A 27539-nucleotide genomic window follows, 5' to 3' on the forward strand; every position below is an offset into this window, starting at 1 on the left:
GCAATGAGTTACGCTGTCAGTGTAGAGGATGTGCTGAAAACGATGAGGTGCGTACAGTACAGTTGTGCGTACAGTACAGTGCGCAGAGGTGCGTACAGTACAGTACAGAGGTCGATGTTGCTATGTCTATGCCACGAAGAGCTGGAAGACAAACTAATAGATGTAACGTGGCGGCAGGTAACCAAGAGGAGTATGGTTGGCCGTGTGGGTCATAACGTCTGAATGAAACGCGTAAGGTAATTGTTTACGCGAAAAGAATTTGGCCAATCAAATCGCACCATTTCCCTCGTGAACGTGGGAAGATATTTATATTACACGTAACAATTATGTCTCAATGTGTATGATGGCAAATTCACGACGAATCAATACAATTCACGAACGCCTTAATCAGACAAGACAAGAACCTGTTTTTATTAGGCGTCTGTTACGTGTTGTGGATGATTGTGTGCGACTATCCTCATCTGATAATGTCCCGAACGAGACACTACATTACTGCATTTTAAGGTATGATGGACCCACAATGTATAGCCTAGGCCTAGCCTAATCCTAGGCTAGGACTTAACACGTTAGGCATAGCTTTTTAGACTACTGTAGGCTAGCATAATAGTTGACTGTAATGTATATTACGCATTTTAAAAAGGATTCATACTACAGTATAGTGAGTGCACCGAAGTTCGTGGGGTACATTAAACGCCGCCTTTACGTACATAATATGCACTGTGTATGTTAAAGATGTCGAACATGTTAAAGTGAACGAACTTCGGTCCCCCCATTCTAGCTGCTCAGAGTGTGCAAAAACAACTCCAATAGCCAGGCCAAAATAGCCATCATTATTTAATTAGGCCTATTACTAAACTTGGCACAATGATGCTTAGGCCTACTTAATACTAGGCCTATGCTAGGCTATGTTCAGTTTTTCATGCTTATATTTTTTAACTAGGCCTATACAGTTGGATATTGCAACAAACCAACGATGAATCCTGATATCCTTCGTGAGATTGGGTATATTCACCATATTGACAGCTCTTCGGACTAGTATCGAAAAAGTTAAATTTTTTGCATGTATCGTACAGCGACTGTAGAATGAAGAGAAGAATGAATCTAAAGTACAGTAGTGTTCAGTGATAAGGCTAGCCAAGTAGCCTTAAGATATAGTCCTTACATATAGGCCTTACATTAGGGGCCAACATTTACCTTAGGCCTACACTCAAATAGCCTGTACGATGCGGCATTAATTGGTGTTAAAACTGTTATAAAAATACTGTTGATAAAAATTTCCTGGATCCACCCTTGTATGTACCAGTCATGATCCTTGAATCCTGATCAGCGCATTAGCCACACGGCCTCCATACTCCACACTATTACACATAAATAATCACCCTATTCAACAGATGCATGTTTCTTGCCAAGTTGCCAATATAATATTGATGTTGTTATGCACTGTTTAAAAGGATACTATTTTAATCTTTCTTATACATGTGGTAGAGTAGAATATGATTGTAAAGTGACATCAGTATTCCCTCTACATATGAATAAATTAATTGATCATGTATATCATGTTGTCTTTTAAAGACTTGAAGCATTTTCCAGCGTGCACTTGGAACTGTTGTTGATGATTGAACGTATGATGACCTCAATGAATTACTCAAAGGACTCATTGAAGAATTTCACAAAGGGAAGCATGATAATATTGGTAACTACATTTTCAACTACATTACACGCTGACTTCAGAATAAAATATTATTTAGAAAAAATGGGCTATTTAGCATGAAAATAATTCTTGCCCTGTTCTGTAAAAAAAATAAAAAGGGAATATACACATACCAATGTATTAAATACAACAAAACAAAGATTATTTGGTTGCTAAAATTTGGTTGCTTAAATTCTGATAATTTTGCTGTTCTTACTGTACAAATTTATGAAAAGTATATCTGCTCACTATAGATGACCTACATACATGTAAGAATGAGGCATGCATGTGTGACGTGTGCGTCAACATTCCCAACCTGACTTAGCCCGAATAAAAGGTTTTTGTGTTTGACCCTTCTTATTCTCAAATATCTTGAAAAAAAGCAAAATAGCAAGGGTACACCTTAGTCACTTTAAGACATCTCAGTAACGAGTGTTTCCCTAATTTTAACTTGACCCATGTTGATATCAAGTGACCTTTGACCTCTAAAGAAAGGATTTACCTACTATATATGAATAACCATCTATTACCCCCAATTTTATGCAAATTGTCACACACATATGTATGCACGGAGCACACACATAAATCAGCTACATTTCTTCACCCTTTTTTAATATATTGCTTTTTGTCTCTCAGTTCACGCAGGATATCAAGCTGAAAGGACATTTCAAACAAGAGGGGCTCCAAAATACAACAACAGCAGAGACCAACTTTCATTTCTTCTCCATTGTGGCTTTGGCATATCAAGGATATCAGAACTACTGGGAATTTCAGTGAGCACAGTAAAAAGAAGAATAAGGTACCATGTTGTGTTTTTTCACAAGTTTATAATTTAAAAAGAAATAAACTATAAGCATAGAACTTCAGTGATTGATTTTGATGATTAAGTAAAAAGTTCCTGTCCAGAATAAGGCTTAATATATATCTTGGTTGGTGGGCAACTATAGCATATGTGTGTGCCTGTCTGTGTGTGTTTCATTGGCTAAATTACATAATTTATGCATGTGAAGCAATGAAGCTTTTTAGCATGTTATCATCAGAACCATGTGACTGCTGATGGCAAAACCTTGTAGCAAAGCTAGTGCTTCTCGAAACTGACCACTTTTTGTCCATAAAAATATGCCAATTAATTCGGCTAATTTTGCATAATTTGTGAAGGTTAGATGGTACCTATACAACTACACTAAATCAGCTATATGCTTAGTTTCTCACCATGTTGCACCTTTCCCCCTAATTCCATGGGATGGGGTAAATGCAAACGTTGACAACATGTATTTTTTAATGATTGGCTAAGTTTCATTACTGATGACGTAAATGAACTTGACATCTTGACTAGACAAAATTTCGCCCATAATGGTGCAATATTTCAGTTTAACAGAGAGTTCAAAACATGATACTTGCATTGGTGATGACCTTTTAATACAATAGCACTGATGTTTATATTTGATTTTATTCACAGAACATTTGAATTACAATCTCAAGCTGAGTATAGTGCCATAGGTGATGAGGAACTTGACAACTTAGTACGGCAGGATATAAGTGGCAACCATAGGATAGGTCCAAATGCTGTGAGAGCCAGACTCTTGTCACACCAACATAGAATTCAGAGATGGAGAGTTCGTCAAAGCATGTTACGAGTTGACCCTGGTGGAGCAGCATTAAGAACAGCTCCATCATTGCAGTGCCGATCATATAGTGTTGCTGGGCCCAATTCCCTTTGGCATATTGATGGAAACCATACTGGATAGGTGAGTTCAAAGATAAGGTATCATGTATCAATAATTATTAGTGTTTGCACCGGGTAGCAAAATTAGACTAATCCAAGAAACTGATCATGAAACTGTTCGAACATCTTCACATCATCTGCCTTCGTCATTGTAACCGAAAAGAATACATATGTCATTTCCGATGATATGTGGTATGTGTAGCCAAAACCATTTTAGTATGCTACATGTCACTAACATGGCCACAGATATTGACTTTATATATGTGATTTACCCCAAACTCCCATGTCCCTTCTTATACTCCTGCTACTAATGACCAGCACATACACAAGAATCACTTCCAGTGTTCCTGTCTTGACATATGACATATTTTTGCATGTTTACTTTCAGGTGGAAGATGGTTATCCATGGAGGAATTGATGGATTTAGCAGGCTAATTGTTTTCCTGCATGCATCTAACAACAACAGAAAAGAGATGGTGTTTGAACATTTTGTCACTGCTACAACTCTCTGTGGTATTCCTTCTCGAACTCGAGTTGATCATGGAGGGGAAAATAATGATATCTGTGATGCTATGGAGCTACTCAGGGTGGCATACTCCTATTAGAGTCTATATCAATCCGATCGATTATTCTCCTTCAGGAAAAGTGCCAAAAAGCAGCGGGAGAACATCTTTTGTGACCTGTTATCAATCATAATCTAGTTTTTTGTGGCTTGCATGTTCAAGAGCATGAATGGAAGTACATGTGGTGAAAAATTTGGGTCAATTGAGGCAATTTTAGACCCCTTTAGGCCTCCCAGGAGCAGCGTAGGAAATTTGTTTACCACTGAGTGAAGAGGTTTGTTTACAAGTGACGAAAACTTCCGGCTCGGATAGCAACAAATCTTCACGGTCATGGTACGGAAAATTGATGGTGCCATGAAAGGCCAACTTGTCAGCTTATCCGGTGATGGGTAGCTTTTAGCTAGTGAAAACTTCTATCTAGACTTAGAGACCACATTACTTTTGTGACTTAGTGTGTAAGTCAATGGGGCTTTTAATGGGCGTATGCTACCTCAGAGGACCAAACAGAGGTTCTGCAATACGTGGTCGTAGTGTCCACAACCAACGAATCGAGCGGAACTGGGTAGATCTTTGGAATGGAGCTACACATTTTTGGTATGATTTATTTCACTTCATGGAACCGAGTCACCACCTAGATGTACATAACCATAGACACATGTGGGCATTACATTACATTTTTTGGCCTCGTCTAAATGCAGAGCTACAAGCATTTGTAGATCAGTGAAACAACCATGGTCTACGTACAGAAGGTCATGAAACACCAATGCAGCATTTTGTTGGCCATGCTTTGGAACTTAGTAATGCAAGCTTAACTGCAATGGAGGATATATTTAGATCCACAGATACTCAAGCTGTGTTGTTTCATGGTGAAGAGTGGGATCATCAAGGAATTGTGGCTGTTGATGAGCTTTGGTGTCCACTGGAAGAGGAAGCCGTGCAGAGATTGAGAGAATCAATCAATCCACGTTCTGAAAACGACCAACTTGGAATTAGTTCATACTTGAATGTGCTAACATTTATTCACGAACACATGCAAAGATAAGAATGAATTCCTTAACAAGACACACATGTGTGTCATGATTCCTTGTCCTAAGAAATCAATGTGGGTGACACAGACCAATAACCCCCCCCCACCAATTGGCCACCATTAACCCCCCCCCCATATGACCACAGACACTATTAAGCCCCAGTATGCATATGTGGCCAGTTTATTAATCCCAGCCAAATATTTTATACTTTATTGATCGCTTTCTGACCCCAGAAACCTCATGACATTATTTATGTCATGAGGTATGTATTAGTTCACCCCCCCCAAAAAAAAAAAATTAACAAAACAAGTGACCAAAACAAATTTAACACAAATTTATTTTCTTCGGTTTTTAACAAATATTTCTGAATGTTCAGTGGAAATTTGACTGTTTTCTACAAACATTGCACCATTTTTACTTGTCATTCGTCAAATGTCTCTTTTTACAATGACTTTTTCCTGGGAGATGCTACTCTTATCTATAATTGTTTTGCTTTATAAAACCACAAAACTGCCTCGCCAGCCCATTTAAGGATTAGTCTAGTGACAAATTAAACTGGACTGAAAAAAATAACCTATGCAATTAAGTTGGCATATGCAATGTGCTTTTTACGTGACCCGCCATGCGGGATACAAAACGTCACGGCCAAACGGCACTACCGAACCATCCCATTCTGACAAACGAAACTAAGGTCTAGCGAGCCAAAAAAACATACGCCCGCCGACCTGCAGAGACAAATGCAATGTGTATGTTGTGATGAGTTGGCATGTTTGTATGTTGTGATCAAGTTGGCATATGTGTATGTTGCATAAATAGCTGACTCAGACAATTAAAGGGATAGTCTATAGTGAAAATAGGAAATGAACTTAATAACCTGGTATTACACGTACCTATAGAGTATAGGGAAATCTTATGTGAGTGGGGTATGATTAATGTGTTGGTAGTAAGGTGTGAAGCTGGTAAAATGTGATGGGTGTCCGGTGGGGGGGGGGACAGGTGGGTAGGGTGATGTTGGGGTTGTATGATGGTAGGTAAGGCTGCATGTGGTATAATGGTAAGGGTTTCCCTCTGGGTTGGGGATATGGGTTGTGTTGTATACTGATCCCCAGGTGGTTGTCTGCAGAGGGGGTGTGGGCTGGTGAAATGCCTATAGTCAACTATATCACTTTCTTCAACTTGAATATGTACATCAATTGAGGCATTAATTTTTGGTTTTGTTCATGATGACCAGGTAACCTACAGGTTAGCATGTTTGCAAGTGTATGTGTAATCTTAAAATATCTGTAAATATATTGAACAACTGGTAGATATGCTCCATGATTCTTACATGGACCTCATTGTTTTTGTTGTCCATTACATGAATATGTGGATGGGGCTTGTAATCAAATTCTTAAAATGTCGATATTTTTTCAAATATATGTCTGATCACCTTGATACTTGGTAGGTTGGTAGTGCGACATGAAAATGAAATTTCATTTATATTCATGAGTGCAACTATGTCTGATCAGCTTCAGTTTGGGTTCAGTTGTCTGCCAATAAGTACAATAAAGATATTACCCAAAAAAATCTGACTTAAATTATTTCCTAAACTCTCATCGGAACCACTAAAACCATTGGGTTTTCTGGTTCTCTAGAGAAGACATAACTATTATCCAGTAAATTCAAAGATCAGACCTTGTGGAATTTTTGAAATGAATATATACAGTCCTGCATGTATCAAGTATTAAATTAATAACTTGTAATGTTTAACTGATCTTTATTTTAGACCACTATAAATTGCAGTTTTCATCTAAGTAATGCACTCAATGCCACAAACAATATTAATAGTTGGTTAATAGGCTGTTTGATCGTAATGACTCACATTTGTAATGAAGCTGGTTTAGCCCACCACCTTACGATTGGTTTGATGCATGTTGTTAGTTAGTGTGTTTAGGAATTTTCAACTAATTTTCATAATGACTTATTTGGTAGATGAAAAGATAATATAATTCTTGAACAAAATTCTTGCATTTATATGCATTGGCAGGTCACATCCTATTATATGGGGTTTTCACCACTCTCATTTAATGTAAAAGGTTGGCAAGGTTTAATATATTGAAATCATATAGAAAGAATTCAAGATGCAAAGTTTCTGGTGTAGTGGAAATATATGATGGACTGGTAATTAACAATGATGAAGAGAAACATTTCAAGGTTTTTGTAAAAACTTGGCTTTTATGAATACCATGGATAAAGACAAATTCATATATAAATCTACTATATATGTTACACAAACAGCACAAGTTAAAATTGTTCTGCTAGACGACGGTTGATTTTTTAAGAAATATAATAAAAGTCTGCCTTTTCTAAAATATGATGGATGGATAGAATATTGTTGAAGCATGGCATTGGATAAGTTAAAAATACCAATTGCACACATTGCTGTTCTGGTCACGAAGCTTTTGTACATACCAGTTTAACCTACTATATATGTATAACAGTATAAATACTGCTTATGAAAAATGTACATGTGAAACTTTAGGAAATACTATGGACGGATAATAGTTCATATTACACAAACAGAGCACAAGTTAAAATTGGTTGATTTTTTTAAGAAATGTAATAAAAGTCTGCCTATTATAAAACATCATGGAGGGATAGAATATTGTTCAAGCATGGCATTGGATGAGTTAAAAATAGCAATTGCAAATACATTGCTGTTCTGGTCATAGCTTTGGTACATAGCAGTTTAACCTACTATATATGTAAAAATACTGCTTATGAAAAATGTACATGTGAAACTTTATGAAATACTATGGATGGATAATAGTTCATATTACACAAACAGCACAAGTTAAAGTTGTACTGCTAGATGACGGTTGATTTTTTTAAGAAATATAATCAAAGTCTGCCTGTAATAAAACATCATGGAGGGATAGAATATTGTTCAAGCATGGCATTAGATGATGCTGTTCTGGTCTTTCTGGCTGTTCTGGTCTGATGCTGTTCTGTTCTGGTGCTTTAGCATATACCAGTTTAACCTACTATATGATATATATGGTAATATTCCATATCTATGTTAAAATACTGCTTTTCCATGGATGGATAATAGTTTAAATCTACTATATATGTTACACAAACAGAGTACAAGTTAAAATTGCATTTCTAATTGTTTTCTATTTTTAAATACAAAGTTAGCCTCTTTTAAATTACTATGGATGGTATCAGGGCACTTGTTTTAGTAGGGCACTTGAGAGAGCACAAGTTAAAATTGCACTTCTAGATATAGACCTTAAATGAAAGTATATAGCAGTTAATAAAGCTAATAATGAAAGTGTAACATGAGCATGTAAATATATTTAACAAGAGCCCAAGGCCACTGTGGTTCCTTGCGTAGGGGTATATGACAATACACATAATATTATCAAGCAAAATTGGGATCAAATAGTCCAAGTAATTGTGGTCCTACATGTAACCATAAAGTAACCATTTGAACACTATAGCCAACACTTTTGTGATCACAAATTGTGTTCGGAGCACTCTTTAGATCTAAATATGGCATAGAAAATGTCAGAAATATAACGTTATATACAAGCGGGTCAACAGATATGATAACATTGGTGACCTCAGATGACATGACCGTTAAGTTTGAAAATGTTCCACCACCCCATTCACAAGTTGCCTTAAAATATCAACCGTGTCACACTTTGGCATTGGGATTTAATTGCATTAAATGTCTAAAAATTAACTTTAACTTGTATGTACGTAACTTCACACACAAATGTTACCTGGGGTCAACCCATTGACATTTTTGATCGGTGGGACGTGAATATAGCATCAAAAACTATAAAAATTCAAACATTTTTTTCTTTGCCCATTTTATCCCCCCCCCCCAAATACTACTTTTTTAACATTAACTGACCTTTCATGACCTTGGATCACATGACCGTTAAGTTTGAAAATATTCCCCTATACCATTTGCAACTTGTCCCAAAATATCAACCATGTGTCACCTTGGCACTAGGAGTTGTTTTTGTGCGGCGCGTAAACCTGACGATACCCTAAGCATTGTTTGTACGTACGAGGACCTTTGTTCCTATTGAATCTGTCTTCCGAGGACTTAGAATTCCTTTGTTCAAGTCCTTGGACTTGCTGCAAAACATGCCGCATAAAGACACACACACCAAGTTGAATGCATAGATTCCTTTTGCTATAAAAGCAAGGAACCAAAAATGATATGCGGAGACTATGGATTTAGTTGTTTCAGCAAAAAATATATTTCTTTTTTTTGAACAAGTCAAGGTGGCAATAATGTTAAAAAAGAGAAGATATGTTAAAAAGGAAGTAATGATAAAACTTTTAATATATTACGTAATATGTTACTGCATCCGATGTTACGATGTTCATGTGATAGATAAATGTATGAAACTAAGTGACTCTGAATTTAGCTTTAACTTATAAGAGCTTGATATAAAAGTGTTTTGTCTACAACTTTCTAGTTCCACTCCCACCCTTTGTTTTTATCGAAATATTTGTAATATGATGGTGAACAGTTTACTTTGTCCATTTATATGGTTAAGTGACAATTTTTGAACTTAATATAACTCTCTTCACACAAGGTGGATCTGAAAGTGTTTTATGTATAATTCCGTCACACTTTTTCAGACGGAAACCCAAAAAAATCTCAAATCTCATGGAACTGTACAATAGTTTAAACAAAAATAGTTGATAAAGTCTAGTTAATAAAGAAATGGATAAAGTATAGTTAATATTAAAAGAAATGGTAGGAAGTAGAAGGTGAAGTTTTGAACTGTACAGAAGCGATATAAATTTGTTGGAAATGTATGCAAGATAGTTCTCACACCTGGTGACAATATTGTTCATGCTTAATATAAAATATAAGTGTTGTGTATAACTCATGCCCTTCACACTCAAACTCAACAAGAAGAAAAACATGACAAATATGTTGCAACATACTGTTCAATCGTGTTGGAGCAGATAAGATAATTGGTGCTTCCCAAGATAAGGTGTATGGATCTTTTATTTTTTGCCCCCTCCTTCCCCCCCCCCCCCCAAGTTTAATAAATATACACCAGAGAACGAAAACGTTTTATGGTTCCGATATTAGGGTCTATTTACAGACATGATTTTGTGAATATTAATGAGTTCAGCTCTGCTCACTCATTAATATTCATAGGACACATAGCAAAAACAATAGGGATCGTCTTCTCACTATGGGGATTATAAAAAGTATGGTAGCAATCCAACATTTTTTTTTTATTGAGTTGTCGCAGTAACAAGCTATTTTGAGTGACTAAGTATTAACTCGCCCACTCATGAATACTAATGATATGAAATTTGCTGTTCATATAATTTTGTTCCTACTATAAACTAAATAACCATACCAAGTATAATGATATTGACATTTTAATGATTTTACATTATGCCCTGCCCACTCACTCATTAATATTCATAGGATGCATACCAAAAACCAAAAACAATAGGGATCATTTACTCACTATGGGGATTATATATACCAAGTATGGTAGCAATCCACCATTTTGTTCTTGAGTTATAGTTGTAACAAGGTCAGGTGTCAAACACATACAAACATACACGCAAACACACACGCCGACTAGACTGCGTAGGGCATCAGAACCAATAACCTAAAGGCAAAGCGACTTCTTTGCCTTTGTTTTTACATTTGTTGAAGTGGTGGCAGGTGGCACAGCTAGGGCCATGTCTTTTATGATAGCTCCTTGTACTCGAAACTTTTACTTTGTACTCCCGATTGTTTGGAGCTTGGAGTCCAGTGTAGCACCAGCGAGGAAGATGTCAGTTTTCTCTAATGGGAGGGTCAGCTGTCTGAAATCATCTTGATGCAGTACCATGAAAAGAATGTTTCCTTGTTCATCCAGCTCTGCACCACTAATTTCACTTAAGACTTCTGTAGTCTGTGGTTCATGAATCTGCAACGAAATGAAAAGTGAAAAAAAAACAGTTTAGGTCATATTGAGCCACCCAGGGTGTTTTTATATCAGTTAGGTACACTAGATATGGATGTTCTAGGTAACTTAATTGCTCTTTGGAGATTGGGATTTCAGTATGGTGCCTGGAGTAGGAAAGTAAAGAGTTTTAGTATTAGCTTATTTGTTGGGTTATCATTCCACATGTTTTCTCAACTATCTGAAGTCATTGATCATGTTATTAATTGAGAATATTATTTCAGGACTCAAAATAACTGACGGCACTGTTAGTTAGGCTATCATACTCTTGCTGTCGGTTGCTGTACCCCATAATAAAATCCTTAAAAGTTGAGAAAAATTGATAGCCATTTGGTTGTGCTTTTATATTATTCCCAGCCCTGTTGTATGTACTGAGTGTGGTACAAATATGAAATGAGTATCTACATATATTTGTTGAAGGTCTATAAATTTTCAGAGACAAGTTTTCTGAGCTTTGGCTTCAAAACAAAAAGAAGTTACTGGCTTCCAAACAGAAGGAAGTTACTGGCTTTAAAAGTTGTTAGTTGGCATTGAAATGATTATAATTACTAAGATGAACTCCATTGTAATTTGTATTCTTGTTTTTTTAGTTTCAAGTTGAACTACTTGAGATATGCTATTATAAGTGGTGTGACAGACACACTTACAAACAAGCGTGACTGTATAGCTTCATTTTAAAGAATGTAATGTACTACCATCATTAATATTAATGAGATCGATACCTTATAAATAGGGAATATCTACTCACTATGGGCCTATAATTATTGATTTTGACACTGCTGAGAATATTACAATTGGCCACGCACTTCATTAATATTAAATGATCAATACTATAAATAAAATTTTGTTCAAAATCAGTCATGGGCTTGTTGAGATATTGACTTTCTAAGTAATTCACTAAAAGCTCCAGCTAGTAGTAAATATTCACAAGGTTGGTGCTAAAATCAATATGGATTGTCTACTCACTACAGATAACTTATGTACCCATTATAACATTAATTGACACAAGCATAGCTAAGGAAACGTGATTATAAACAAATAAGCCAAATTACAATTAGTGTTGCTACTTGAACATTAATGAGGAGAAATTTTTAACCACTTGCACACATACATTACCTACTGTGTCATTAAAGCAAATGCATGTCTAGTTACAACCTGTGTCATTCAAGCACTCATATATTCTGGTTTTGTCCAATGCACACACAGTTATTAAATTTTGAAACACATGTTTTTGGTTTTCATTTCATATTTTCTGCATTAGTGTTAGGTGTTAGATATGCTTTGTCTTGGGAATTGTGTAAGATTACATGTGAAGGTTGTATTTTGTGCTTGTACTTAATGTTATGGTGGACTGGGTAGTTGTTCCTAGGGCAAGTTGCCTCAAGTACTTGTCATCTTTCACTGTCACATATGTGACAGTGATCCTGTCTCCAGACTTTGCTGGGGAAGTTGAGGCAGTATTCCATAGGGCCACTGGTCTTGTGGTCCCGTCCTGCATTATCTTTATATTTCGAACTTCCTGTCCGCTGGCCACTGTGCGTGTGGTTTCATCCTGTTAGAAACCAAGAACATTTTTCTTGTAAACAGTGTGATTGGAAACTCATTGTCAAGGTTGAATGTAATTCATTACATAAAATTAAAGTTCAAAATGGGGCAGGCAGTGGGACTTGCTAGCTCATCATAGGTTGGGCAACTGTTGTTAGGGTAACTTATGGTTGCACGGTTACTTGGTCTGACCATGAAACCTGTTTAACCATGGTTACAGTTTAACTCTGTTATCATAACTGAAAATATCTTGTTAACCCGAATAATTAATTCTTAATAACTGCACATTAACCAGAATGAAAATTTAATGCTGCAGCTGAGGCTCCAAACTCGACCACTTGATCAGCCAAGGACAAACAGGATCTAACGTGTGTAACGGTTGGACACCAAACCATTCTACCATCGATACATGCCACTAGAGACATTAAAATGCACATAACTGTCATGATACATTCTAAAACTGTAGCACACTATAGGTTCAAATTTACTCTTACTTCATTGAAAGTGAATATGCTATTTATTAGTTTACCTCTACTTAATGTTGGACACCAAATGTTACATGTGTTAGATTCTTACTCTTTCCTAAATTTCAGAAAAACAAACTGTATCTGGCTTAAAGCATTAATTCTATATGCATTCAAATATTTCAGCCTAAATACTTTTTGGTTCTGTTAAGCTAATATGTGTTATGGTACTTTAAGATTATTTAGGATCCACAGAGTTATGAATATTACCTGCAGTATACTTACAGTTTCATCTAAATATGTTGTATCAAATTATAAACTTTTATTTACCTGAAAAATTTATCCAGTTATGGTCATCAGCTTCTGTGGAGTTCCTGGCTTTGGGAGCTTCACATCTTTCAATGACACAAGCTGTGGTTTTGGTGGATTCACCAAGTGTCTAGCAATATCCAGTATGTTTTCACTGATATTGTTTATTGCAGGGGCATTGGTCACTTTTGTGTTATTGTTAAATACCTGCCTTCTTGAAAGTTCCGTATCAGGAACGTTTTGCCGGTCATCAGTTTTTGTTGTATGTCTTTGTTGTAACAAACTGCTTTGGTTGCAGCTGTTACATCTGCGATACCTAAATTAAGGATATCACCCTCAAGCTTAGTTTCTACAATGAGAACTTTAGTTCCCTTTGGATATGGACCAGAGGACTGCCCAGACTGCATGATGTTCTCTAAGGTGTCCATCTGTATGGAATAGAAACCAAGATGTGTAAGAATTAGATAATTTATAATAATAATACAAATTGTAATTAAACAAATCAGTTGAACTGTAGTTTTGTTTGGCACAATTGTGTATATAGGCCCAGGGGTGAATTTGAGTAAATTTAGGGGCAGGGCCATTTGACTGTGGTTTAATCAAATTACCTCAATACTCGGCATGTAGTGTTAACTACATGAAGCAAGTTCCTTGTAGATTCTATTTCGGTATTAATTTTGATTGCAATGACCTAGAAGTTACATTTAAGAAATTTGTTTGAACTAAATTAATTGTTGACTTACAATTTCGTACCACCATATTATATTTTAAGATAATGCATTCATTATGTTTGGCTGACAACTCCAAATGCCATCATTCAGTTGTTATGGGGACTGTGGCATTGCCAGGGGGTGACTAGGGGGAAGGCTATGTTTCCCATAAATAGTGTGTTATGGAGCGTTAACAATTTCTGCCATATAAATTGAGAAAAATCAAGTTGTTTAATACAGCACCAGATTGCTTTTAAGGACCCATAAATTATCAAAAAATTCTCTAAGTGAAGGGTTAATTTCAATCTTTTGTATCATGTTTTTATCGGTCTTAATGTAAATCGCAGAGACTAACCCTCCAAAAAAGCAGTCCTTGAAAAACAAATTATGCATGTTGCTCCGTCTGCGAAATCTCAGCTGTGCTGGGCAACAATAACAACAATAAACGAGTTTACCCCTGTTCGACCTCGCAAGAGGTCCTACGGGGGATAATATTTAAGTTTTGTAGAATACACATTTTTTGTTTTGTTTTTTTCTAGTGAAAGTTGTCTATTATTCAAACAGGGAGATGCTGAGAAGTGAAGTATTGTTCGATTAACATTGTTAAGAAGCCATAAATACACAGGAGGTCGGAGCTGAGGAGCCAATTAGGTATGGATCACTAAAGGGAAGGAATTTCTAATTAAATGGGAAACAGAAGAGCTGTGCTGGGCAGGGGGACACCTATCCCTTTTATATCCCTCTCTATCTCAGCATTAACGGATAAACATTGTGCCTTCAATTAGGTGCTGTGCTCCTAAGTTGAAATGTTTGGCAATGCCACTATATGGAGATAACAAACTGAATGGGCACATGAACAATCACACACCAACAAGGCCATGAATGCTAAATTCTTTTCCCCTGTACAATGATTAACATGCATACTAAGTTTGAGCTTGAAGTTTGCATTATCGAAATCAAAGTGTTTACTAAGGTTACAGTGTATGTCCTCCATTGGAGATTGGCTTGTGAAAAAAGTACTTGTCATGTTGAACATTGTGGGAAAATGTAGGTACACTTGTGTACCTGCTTTTGTCATAAGTTACTTACCTGTAACTGGAACAGACAGTGCCCAGAAAGTTCTCTTGTTTATAGCATCATGCCCAGTTTTGTGGAGGCATGCTCAACCAGAAATGGCTGCAGAAATAATCAAGTACTTGTAACATTGGTAGTGTAATGTACAATTTGTTGTGTGGTATAGGTAAGCAAAAAATTGTATGATACTTTCTAGTTTTACACAGCTTCACAGAGTTTACTCGTTGGGTATCGGGTCCCCCAAAATTAGTTACCTGGTCTAGTTACTTTCTGGTATTGCTATTTTTAGGGTTTTTCTTTGCAGATCTCATAGCTGATATTTGCTCACAATATCAGCTGATATCTGATCCCATAATTTCTTCAGTGTTTTTGTTTGAAATGGAAATTTGTATGCATTGCACAATGCACAATTCTGAATGGTTGTTAGACTGTTTGCACTTCAAGTATACTGCATACATCATTCATATACTTCTTACAATTTTCATAGGTTGAGCCCACATGCAATTTTTATCAAAGCATAAGCATAGGTCAAGGGCTAATTACGATCAATGATCAAATGACCAAAACCTTCAAACAAACTAGGAGAGGGATGTATCATGTTCATTAGAAATAATAAGAATTGTTACGAATGCATTGTTTCAGGTAGCATGCATGGCTTTTATGTCAATATACATGTTGATGGAGAAGAAATAGGCCAGTTGATTTCCTAAAATGATTCAAGTGGAGTTGCTACGTTGTTTTGTTCTTGGGCGATATTTTTAATTTTACACATTAGGTCAATGAGACTTCCCCATTGAGTTAGCTGTATGTGAGGAAACTTGCACACTAAAATCCTATTGATTTTGTTGTGTAAATCAAGACTTTGTTTTAGTCATTTTATGATAGCCTAATTGATATGACAATTAGTATCTGAACTTGATAGGCTGTATGATATAAGAATTGGTAGCCTATTTATAGTAGCCTTTCTTGATCTAGGCAAACAAGTGATCATTACAGTGTAGTTCTTGATCTAGGCAAACAAGTGATCATTACAGTGTAGTGTAGAGTAGCTGATAAACCAATTGGTTGATCAAAGTGACTGACAAGGAGGAGTGGATTATTACAATAAATTGCTAGTATAGAGTGAGTTAGTACAGTAAATTATGTTGTGTAATTAAGTGTATTGACAGTAATTGTTAACAATTAATTGAAGTTGTTGCAGTTTGTAGTTGTATGGTAAGCACATAGGACATATGGTACACATATTTTGGTTTAACTTGTTGTGTTTTCATGGAAGTTCTGCAAAGAAATCCAGGTTGCTTTGTGATCACTGTAATAGCTCTCAAGGACTAAGCATGAGTTATAGTCTGTTGTAGGAGTAAGTATGATTTCTTTGTAATTCAATGTTCTTGTGAATAAAGAAATCAGGCTTTTACTGTCTGGTGTGTTTTCGAGTACATCAACATTGAAATCACTAGCAATCAATGTTGGTTGTGAATGATCTATGTGACTTAAAAAGTTACTCAATGCATCATGGAATAGTTGCATGGGAACCTTATTGGACCTGTAAATTAGTGCAATTTGAATAGTTCCAGCACATGAGTCTTTGGTTGTGAGGGAGATTTCAATGTTATTTGTATTCGCTTCTCGGCCTTTTGGCTAAGATCATGTGTAGTATCTGTTCCCTTAGGGAATGGTGATACACACCTGACGATGATCACACAGTCACAGTCTCGATGCTAGGGGACTGGGGCTGAGAGCGGATCAGTCGTTTGGTAGTTTGGTTTTCGTGCCCAGGTTCTTTCCTGGGTGACTTTTTCTTAAAAAGTATTTGTATTCAGTGTATGTTCAGTCAGTGTTGTGATATTATTCTTAGTGTAGATCACAGTGCCATATGGGGAATTTGCGACAGGAGCATGAGATGGGATGTTTTTGAATAGTGTAAATCCTTCAATGTACAGCTCATCATTTGTGATTGCTTTTGATAAATGGCATTCAGTGAAAAGTAGAATATCAGCAGATGTGATTGTGCTGTCATGAATTATGTCAGAAATGTGTCTCTTCAGTGATCTTACATTTTGATGAATGATGGTAGTGCTGTCTGTACTTTCAAATGCATGGCTGCATGCTTTCAATGATCGTATGGATCGTAAATTTTCTACTTCCTTGACAACATTTCGATCGACGTTAGTCTTGTCAGGATTAAGATGAAGAATGTATAATCCATTTATGGAAGTCACTCTACTTAATGCAACATAGTGGATGTGACATTGTGATCTAGCACCTGAAATATCAACAACTATCTCTTTCATTGTGTCTCCTTGACATCTATGGACTGTCTTTGCAGTTGCTGGTCTGAGGGGAAATTGTTTCCGCACAACTTCTGCATTTTTGTTGCGACCAATCCTGAACTGTCGACTACTTCTTGATATTGGTGTCCATGTTCAAGCAAGCTTTGAATGATACAGTTCTCTTTTAGAGTGTCGACATGCTTTACCTACAGTAATGTCATCGAACTGTACCCATATAGTGTGAATGTTCTGATCATGTACATTCTCTATATACTTCATGATACCAGTAGCACCATTAATCATTCCATCTTCAACTGAAACATTCAGACAGAGGTCAATTCGTTGGTCAATGCCCAATGATAGTTCAGTGAATAATCCCATTGTCTTTTGAGGGTTGTCCGGTATGCAAGTTAGTATTTTCTGTTTGACTGTGTATGGGACATCACCTGCGACAATGTCTTGAGATCTAATTGTGAGCTTTAGAGTGTCTAGTTTGGAAAAAACTTCATCGTTGTGTGAATTAACTTTTAGGTTGGTCTGATAAACATGTGTAGCATTTGATGGAACGTTGTCGACTGTAAACTGCCTAGTGTTCAGCAGCCTTCAATCATCATCTGTTTGATTGCCTTCTCTTAGTCGGTTTAAAAGTTGAGGAAAACTCTGCTCATGTTTTTGTCGCATGATTTCAGTTAGTTCAAAGGCCATAAAATGGTCTTTCCATAAATTAGATGCAAGTGGACCATAATCATGAGTTAGATCATTAAATATCCATCCATCAAACACTGGCTTGAGTTGAAAGATATCACCAACAGCAATAATGCTAACACCTCCAAATATGTTCTTACTACCCATAATTTGTTGCAGTCTTTTATCTATGAATGTTAACATTCCATTACCAACCATAAATATTTCATCAATGAAAATGATTTTCAAATTTCTCAACTTCACTCGAAGTGAGTTTAGCTTGTCTGATGTTAATGCCTTGTAATGAAATCCTTCACTAGTTGGAATGAGTACAGCACTGTGAATGGTACTGCCTTTAATACCATAAGCTGCTTTGCCTGTTGGTGCCATAAGAAGAATGTGAGTATCATCTGGATCGCTTCCAGGCTGGCTAGAATAGTACCTCAATAGTGCATTGTACAGAGCTTTCAATGCTTGAGATTTTCCTACATCAGCTCCGCCAGTTAGGAATGTGTACATTGGTTCTTGTTTTGTTTTGCACCAATGCAGTACATAGAAGAAGTCTTTCTGTTCTTTGTTGAGGCTGCGTACTAGAGTTCTGTATTCAGAATCAGGCAAGCGAGGTTTTTGCAGTTCTTCTATGTTTGCACTATTGACTGCAATCCCAATGTCTTGTCCAATATCATACAATTCAGGTGATTCATTGGAAGGGATTTTCACTTGCTGTTTATCCTTTTCATCTCGATGAGCCTTTTCGATATGTTCTGTATTTGGTGCTATCTCATCATACATCTCAGGGTCTTGATTTTCAATATCATCTATTGCCTGGTCAATGATATCTCCACTGTGGTTATATTGTGCTTCCTTGTCTTTAATCTTGGATTCAACCTGGAGGTATCGTTCTTGGTAAGTATCACATGACTCTATGATATTATTCTCAGATCTCCAAGGAAAAAACAACATCATTAGTGCTCTCATTGCTTTTGTTGTCACTAGTGATATCGAACCAAGCTGCAAAGTCTGCAAGGCAATAATGTTGTAGTGCTTTAGGTCGGCCAGCATACTTCCTGATAAGTCCCATACATTCAATATCTGTAGAGTAATCTGGCAACTGTTGAATATATTGCAATGGTTTGATCAGGATTGTTCGATCTTCTAATGGTGAGGTATTTATAAAGACAAATTGCCTGGAGGCTTTTCTGAGTGGCATTTGTAATACCAAATTACACTGCTTCTTGAGCACTCATTTCAACATGATTAAGGAATTTGTTTCCAATGTGTCGTACTTGCTGTTTGATGTCCATGTTCCCTTCTCTTGCTTCTGTTGTTGCACGCTGCATAAGGTTACTCATACCTCTTTGTCCTTTGCTAATGTAAGATACAATGTACATGGCACATGCATATGGGTCGAGTACATATTGAATATCCATATTAGCTCTCCAAGTTTCTAGCAAGACTTGATTGTAACCATTAATTCTGACTTCAGATGGTGATCTTTTGAGAAAGATTTTGTCTGATGTTATGGATGAACGTATGGCAAGAATGTAGTCTCTTTCTGTGCTTCCCAACTTGGTCAACATATCTTAAAATGTGTCAGTTATGTCTTCAACAAGTTTGAAATCATCCAAGTAAGCTTTTATGCACGTGTACAGTTCTGTAGTATTAGCATTGCCTTCAACTTCTAACGGTGTTAGAATCATGGTTCTAGGCATTGGTGGAGCGGCAAACACCTTGTCTCTTGTTTCTGCATGTCTTTGCATGGCTGTGAGATTGCAAGTTAACAGTTTGGTTGACTGTGTCAGAAGGTTTGTTACATGTGACATATTGATCAATAAAAGATGTTACTTCTGTTGGGGCTGCATTTCCATATAAAGGTGCATCTTTGACCCAAACTAGCATGTGAATGTGTGGGGAACCTCTCTGTTGGAACTCAACTCTGTAGAAATGATCAATGATCTCACCAATTGGATCATATGAACTATACAGGAAAATATTCAATAACCTACGAAACATGTAATCAAAGTGACGTGCACATGTAACAGGGTCACTCTGGATAAGGTCAGATTTCTCATTCCAATTCATGTTTAAGAGTTCTTCATCTGTGAAATGTTTGTTTTTGACTGTTCTTCCAAGGATTTTGAGTAAGTGAAGCCACCTTGTTTGAACAGCAGAGAATGACAGAAACCATGTTGGGATTCCAAGTTGTCGAATCATTGCAAACAGTTCTTTCTTGGACTTTTCCCAATAGGGAGGGGATCCTCGTAATGTTCGGAATACTCTAAATCCTTCATCTAGGGTCAAAATTTGCTTGATACTTACATTTGTTTTGAAATGTTGAGCAGTTAATTTCTTCCCTTGTGTTTTTTTTCTTTCGCATACTAAGTGTTACTTTTTGCTGTATTTGGCTGATTTGTAATTTTTTGATTTTGTAGAATATGTTTGGGACAGATTTGGCAAATCTTCTATCTTTGTGACGTAGTTCCCACTTACATATTGTGCTGTAATGTACCTTAACTTTGTTGTCACTTCTTGGTTGTCCACAAAATAATGTTGGATATGCAAGTATTTCAGAAAGACTGTCTTGAAATAAGCCCATAGGTCTATTTCCTTCACCTGGTGCCACGCAATAAGCAAGTTGGCTTTGATCATGAAATTCTGGTGTTAGCATAGTATCTAATGTACCTGTAAGTTGCATGTCCTCACTTTCAGCTTCTGTCCAATCATCATCTGAATCTGGATTGTCTGCATTGTTGGTTTGAATTGAAGGAGTTGCACCTACTGGTAAGTCAGCATTCTCATATTTGTCAGATTGTTTTTCAAGAGGTTCCATGAATTCGTGCCATTCATCATCCATCTGCTGTATAGTTTCATTCCAACTCTCATCAATTGAGACTCTTTCATCTTTGTATAATTGACTGTTTGCAACTAGCCATTTTGCAGCATGAATTACTTTGTTGGGCCTGACATTTTCACTTTGAACCGAGTGCTTATAAGAAAGTTCTCTTAAACTTGACAGGAATAGTCATTTCACTTAGCTTGCGTGGTAATAGTCTACATGTACTTGAAACATCAGCTGCAACATTTACCACGTTTCCTTTTAGATTCAATTGTCGCCCTCTAGGAAGTTCTCTAATTTGCATAAATGGTATACGAAGAGCTACTAATTTCTCTTCAAGAGAATGCAATTGTAATTCTTGTGGAATTGTCACAAACTTCATGTTATTGTTTAGGCTTAATGGTGGTATCTTATCAGAATTAATATATTCTTTGCAGGTACTACAAATCCACAATTTGTTGTTGATAGAAGGATTGTGTATAGCAATGCTGAATGTAGATTTTGCTGTTTTTTGTACAAAGCTAGTGACGCTTTCTTTATACCATAACTGTTCACAACAACAACACACATATTCTGGACCTACTGAAATAGAGTTGAGAAAGCCTTCTTGCAATTGTTGAATTGATGAAGTGTTACAGCTGGTTCTCTTGTTGTATTTGGATTTGATTTCATTACCTGCAAACTGTCGATCCGTTCTAGCTTGTGCCATTCGTTCTTGATTCTTGTTTTTCTTGGACAGTGTACGTGTCATTTTTGCGAATAACGTTCATTCGTTTCATGTTTTGTTCCTTTTCCTTTTGAGAGTACTCCTCATTTTGTCTTGTCTCTTTCATCCGTTGATGTTTTGTTTCTGTTCATTTTGAGAATATTCCAGTTTTGGCCTTGTGTTTGCCATCCGTTTGATATTTTGTATCTTTTCATTTTGAGAATATTCCAGTTTTTGTCTTGTGTTTGCCATCCGTTTGATATTTTGTATCTTTTCATTTTGAGAATATTCCACTTTTTGTCTTGTGTCTGTCATCCGTGTGATGTTTTTTTCCTCTCATTTTGAGAGTACTCCTTATTTTGTCTTGTGTCTTTCATCCGTTTCATGTTTTGTTTCTGTTCATTTTTAGAGTATTCCTGATTTTGTCTTCTTTCTGTCTTTCGTTTCCTGTTTTGTACTTTTTCATTTTGAGAGTACTCCGGTTGTTGTCTGATATTTTTCATTCGCTTGCTATTTCTTGTTCTTTCATTTTGAGTGTACATACAATCTGTCCTCTTGGTTTTCATTCTTTTTATATTCTTTTGCATTTGTTCTTGACAGTACATTTTGGTTCGTCTTGCAGTTCTTTGGTAAATAATGTCTTTTTTCCTTTGTTGTTCTCTGTATGCACTGTTAGTTGCTCTAAGTTTTTGCATTCGTTTAGTACTGTTGGAACAGCTACTACTGGGAGGTAATTTAGTGATGTTCACTTTCTGTTTCTGTTCATCTTTAATTTGTTGCCACAAGTTTTGTCTGTTCAGTTCAGTTCTGTATAAATGTCAGTTTGTAAAAGTTTTGCAGCAGTCATTATTTCCACTTCAGTAGCCCACACTGAATCATCTGACATATGGGATGTTTGAATATAATCCTGAACAGATTTACTAGTAGATGGTAGGTCACATTCCAGAAGAGATTGCACTATTAAGCGTCTCAAGATATGATGATTATTTTCAGACTTTGTTATTATGAATGACAAAGATCTAAAGAAACAATTCCCATCACCTACTATTCTCCAAATATTACATGGTCTTGCAGTATTAGTATACAATATTGGACTGCAAATATTTGGGAAATTTGGATAACAACTGGCATGAATTTGTTCGTTTTTGTCTGTTATTAACTGCTTTAATATAGCAATCTTTCCATCACGCCATAAGTCATCTGGAGGGAAGAAAGTAAACGTGTCATGAGTGTGTACACTTTGAAAGTTAATATCAGTAATTTTTCTTGGATCAAATGAATGTTGCTGTACTGTTTTTTCAGAGAGAGTTTCATTAGCATATGTTTGTGCCTGGCATGTTTGGATTGATGTTATATTTTGCTTTTATTCTCTTCTTGTCTTGCTTCGCTGTCTGTAACTTAATTTTTTTGTTCGTGGCATGACAGAATATTGTGGACAACAGTTTCTTTTCTTTCTTTTGTTTCAACAGTTCTTTTTGGACAACAGTCTTTGTGGGATAGTAGTGCATATAGAGAGTGATTGACTGTAAATGCTGTTCTGAATTTTTGAATTCTATGACAAGAACGTGATCAGAATTGTGTGTTAATTTTTTGGGATTTTTTGGTTATTGCAATGCTTGGAATTCAAGTACTCTTTGTATCCCTGTGTAATTGTAGTTAATATTGGTAAGTGCTTTTTGAGTGCTTAAAATTGCTTGCTGTAAAAGTCCTTCTTGATTTGTCAGTAATTTTGAGAAATTTTTCGGGGTTTTTGGTGAGTATCTTATTTGGAGTATTTTCAGATCTTCTTTTCAGTGCTTGTCAGAAATTTTTAGCTCTATTCAGCATTTGTTATATATTTTTGGTGAGTATTTTATTTGGTGTATTTTCAGTGCTTAATATTAAGCTTTGTTAGTAATTAATAGCGGTTCTTTTGCTTTTTCAGTACTTTTGATATTTTACCTCTTTTCAGTGCTTTTCATCAATTTTCAGATCTTTACAGCTCTTTTCAGAAATTTTAAGCTCTTTTCAGCATTTGTTATATGTATATATTTTGGTGAGTATTTTATTTGTATTTTCAGTGCTCTATATTATGCTTTGTTAGTAATTTATAAGCGGTTCTCTTGCTTTTTCAGTACTTTTGATTTTTTAGCTCTTGTCAGTGCTTTTCAGCAATTTTCACCTCTTTTCAGAAATTTTAAGCTCTTTTCAGCATTTGTTATATATATTTTTGGTGAGTATTTTATTTGTAGTATCATCAGTGCTTTATATTATGCTTTGTTAGTAATTTATAGCGGCTTTTTTGCTTTTTCAGTACTTTTGATTTTTTTAGTTCTTTTCAGTGCTTTTCAGCTCTTTTCAGAAATTGTAAGTTCTTTTCAGCATTTGTTATATATATTATTGGTGAGTATTTATTTGGAGTATTTTCAGTGCTTTATATTATGTTTTGTTAGTAATTTATAGCGTTTCTTTTGCTTTTTCAGTGCTATTGATTTTTTAGTTAGTAATTTTTTTTTAGTAATTTGTAGCAGTTCAAGCTTGTACTGTTGATGATTTTGAGCTCTTTACAGCAATTTGTAGCTCTTTGCAGCATTTGTTATATGTTCTTCAGTACTTTGCAACACTTTTTATGCATTAATTTTGAGCAGTTTCCAGGTTTTGGTGAGTATTTTATAAGGAGTATTTTCAGTGCTTTATATTATGCTTTGATAGTAATTTGTAGCGTTATTTTTGGCTGATTTAGTACTTTCACTACTTTTAGCTCCTTTCGGTGCTTTTCAGCAATATTTAGCTCTTTTCAGCAACTTCTATATGGTGTTCAGTATTTTGTAGCACTTTTTATGCATGCAACAATACTTTGTTATGCTTTTTATGTACTTTGCAGTACTTGTGGTACTTTTCTACAGTACTTGTGCGTTTTGGTACATTTCAGTCCTTTATGCTTGTCCAAGTACTTTACACAGTACTTGTTATGCTTCGTTCAGTACTTTGTTTGCTTCTTTTCAGTATCTCCTAGTCCTTTTTTATGCTCATGTCTTTTTAAATTTATAATTTGTAGTCTTGTAAATTTTGTGCTTCAATATTGTGGTTGCTATTCTCGTATATATGTGTGGTTTGAATATAGTATTGTTTTGCAAAAATGTTGTATTGTCAGTACTGTGCTTAATACTACTTTAAGATACTAATTTTCAATAATTTTTTTATATTGTGTTAACAATTCTAAAAACCTGTAAAAAACATATCAATTCTTTTCACCTTAACAGTTGATACTTACAATGCTGGATGTGGATGGATCGTCAAGCTGATGGTTCAGTAATATTCAGAGTGATCAACTTCTTGTCCAGATATCAGTGGGTACAGCAAGAATTTGAAAAGAATGAAAAAAAAAAATATTTCGATAGCAAAATTGTTTACACGTAGGAATGGTTGATTGCAATCTTTGCTTGTTCTACATACAACCAACTTCATGTAGGATAGGGTCTAGCGAAGTGATAAGACTGTTCACTACCTGAATGTTGTCTGTTTCAGAAATTAAATCAGTTTTCTTCAACTTATCTAGTTCCTAAAAGTGATACTATCCTACTGTTACTTAAAAGGTATAAGCCTAGCCACACCAAGTACGCTGACATGAGTTTTTGTTTGAACATTTTGTTACCAACAAGGCCATTCTCCAACCTCTAGTCTTGCATAGTTACGTAACAGTGGATTTTTGCTTTGATTGCCAACATGCTTTGATCTGGTCATGTAAAGTTGGTGGTGAAAATGTCACCAATACATATTTTTTGCACTAAAACATTTCCAAATTTAATTTTTCTTTAGAGAACAATTACAATTTCAAGTGAAACAAATTTATACGGGAAAAGTGTAAATTGAAATTTTGTAGGGCAACAAAATTTAACAGTGAAATTGTTTACATTGAAGCAAAATGAGATTGGAGAAGCAAAATTGCCAGAACAATTAATTACAGAATTAATTCATTAGCCTACTTAATTAGCACATTTTATGTTTGAAACTATAGTCAGTTGAGAACCCACAGACCAATTACAACCAAACAAATTTTTTCATAACAGCTCAATATCTAAATTATGCAAATTAGTGTCATTAGTTAGCATATTTAATGCTTAAATCTAATGTTCGAGAAAACATACTCTCCTGCCTTCCTCTACCAGATATTGTGCACATCACATACCGTACACAATGAAATATTTTTGACAAAATGTCCACAACTGTTTCAATGTGTTTCTACACCCAACTGCTGCTTGTTTACCCCAAACTTTACTTTTCTGTCTTTATTTTTACTATGGTTGGAATCCTTATTTAATTGTGGTCCTCAATCAATTCAAACAACATTTGTAAAAGACTTTCTGAAATGTTTGGCCCAACTGAAAATCTGGCAGTGGTACTGTACAAGTACAATTATATTGATTTACATTTTTTCTAATATTGAAGTAAAACAATGATCAAATGTGAAATAACATATCAGGTGGGATATACAGTACCTTACAAATTCAGAATACAACGAATGCCATGTGTAAGTTGTTAATACTACTTTGAATCGATATTTGGAGGCTACAACAACTTGAACAAGTACAATTAGCCTAGCAGTAATTTGTAATTAATACTAATAAATTTGCAATTAATTGAAGAAAGTACATTACCATTTTCTTAGGTGAGATGGGGTTAGATTGAGGGGTCAAGGTGTACATGAAAACATAAACTGATCATTGTAGTTACCACATGAGTATATTTAACCAATAGATGTTTTCTTTAAAGTAGCACAGGCTTCATATACGTAGATCGCAGAGTGACTGTGGAGACAGTAGTCCTTACTAAATTTTACAAATGCATAGTGTTAATCTGTAACGGTAACAGTATAGTAGCCTATACAGTACTCAATAGTACTATTAGCCAGTACTTTTAAGTTAATGGTAGGGCTACTATAGTCTATACCTATGGTAACCTAGCAACCTACTCATTGTTTAAATTATATATAGTAAACTCTTACAAAATAACACACAATGTGTCATGCTGTACTAGTACTAGCCTATATATATATATATTTGTATTTATTTTTGTTGGGAAGGGTGGGGATGTGCAAGCCAAAAACTGATCCCAGCAATCAAACTAAGTCTGAACTTACAATATATTTACAATGAGTATCCAGTATAACATTACCAAAGAAAAGAAAATAAGTACTTATTTGGAAAAAAATCAATGTAACATACCTTTAATACTGTAGCTAGGACTGTCTTCTAATGTAGTGTTGCAATTCAAATCTTCTTCAAACTTTAAAGCGAATTGACTGTAAGTCATAGAAGCTGCTGGTTGTAATATGTTTTGATCGATCGAGATAGTGTGAAAGAATGGTTTTGAATGCTGCAAGCCTGATTATATCTGATATTATCTGATTCTGAACTCAGTGTAATATCCTCTGTACCATTAAACTGATGCATGCATTCTATCAGTCATCACTGCTGACAATAATCTGAAGTGAAGACTGCTGCTTGACCTCTCAAGGAGAAAAGTTAGCAAATTGTCCACAGCTAAGTTCAATGTCTGGATAAAATATGGAGTATCTCACCAGTGGCGGCACCAGCCTATGTAAACTAGGAAGGGGACATCACATAGATCAATGTGAGGTTGAACCAAATATCCTCTGTACCACTAAAAACCATGCATGCATTCTATCACTCATCACTGCTGATAATAATCTGAAGTGGAGACTGCTCCTTGAACTCTCAAGTACAAAAGTTGGCAAATTGTCCAAAAGCTAACTTCGATGTTTGGAAAGAGATGAAGTTTCTCACCAGGGGTGGTACTAGCCTAAGTAAACGGGGAGGGGGAAGACAACATAGACATTTACACCCCCCCCCCGATAGTCTATTTACCTCACAAGGACAAAAGTTGGCAAATATTCCAAAAGCTAAATTAATGTTGGGATAAAGCATGGAGTATCACACTAGGGTTGACA

General features: G+C 35.7%; 1 pseudogene; it reads left to right on the forward strand.

Annotated features, from left to right (window-relative positions):
* Positions 1-16711: 16711 nt before the first annotated feature.
* LOC139957844 (U2 spliceosomal RNA) lies at positions 16712-16784 on the forward strand (annotated as a pseudogene).
* The last annotated feature ends 10755 nt before the right edge of the window (positions 16785-27539 follow it).

Source organism: Apostichopus japonicus, chromosome 17, assembly GCF_037975245.1.
Source record: "Apostichopus japonicus isolate 1M-3 chromosome 17, ASM3797524v1, whole genome shotgun sequence".
Lineage (NCBI taxonomy): Eukaryota > Metazoa > Echinodermata > Holothuroidea > Aspidochirotida > Stichopodidae > Apostichopus > Apostichopus japonicus.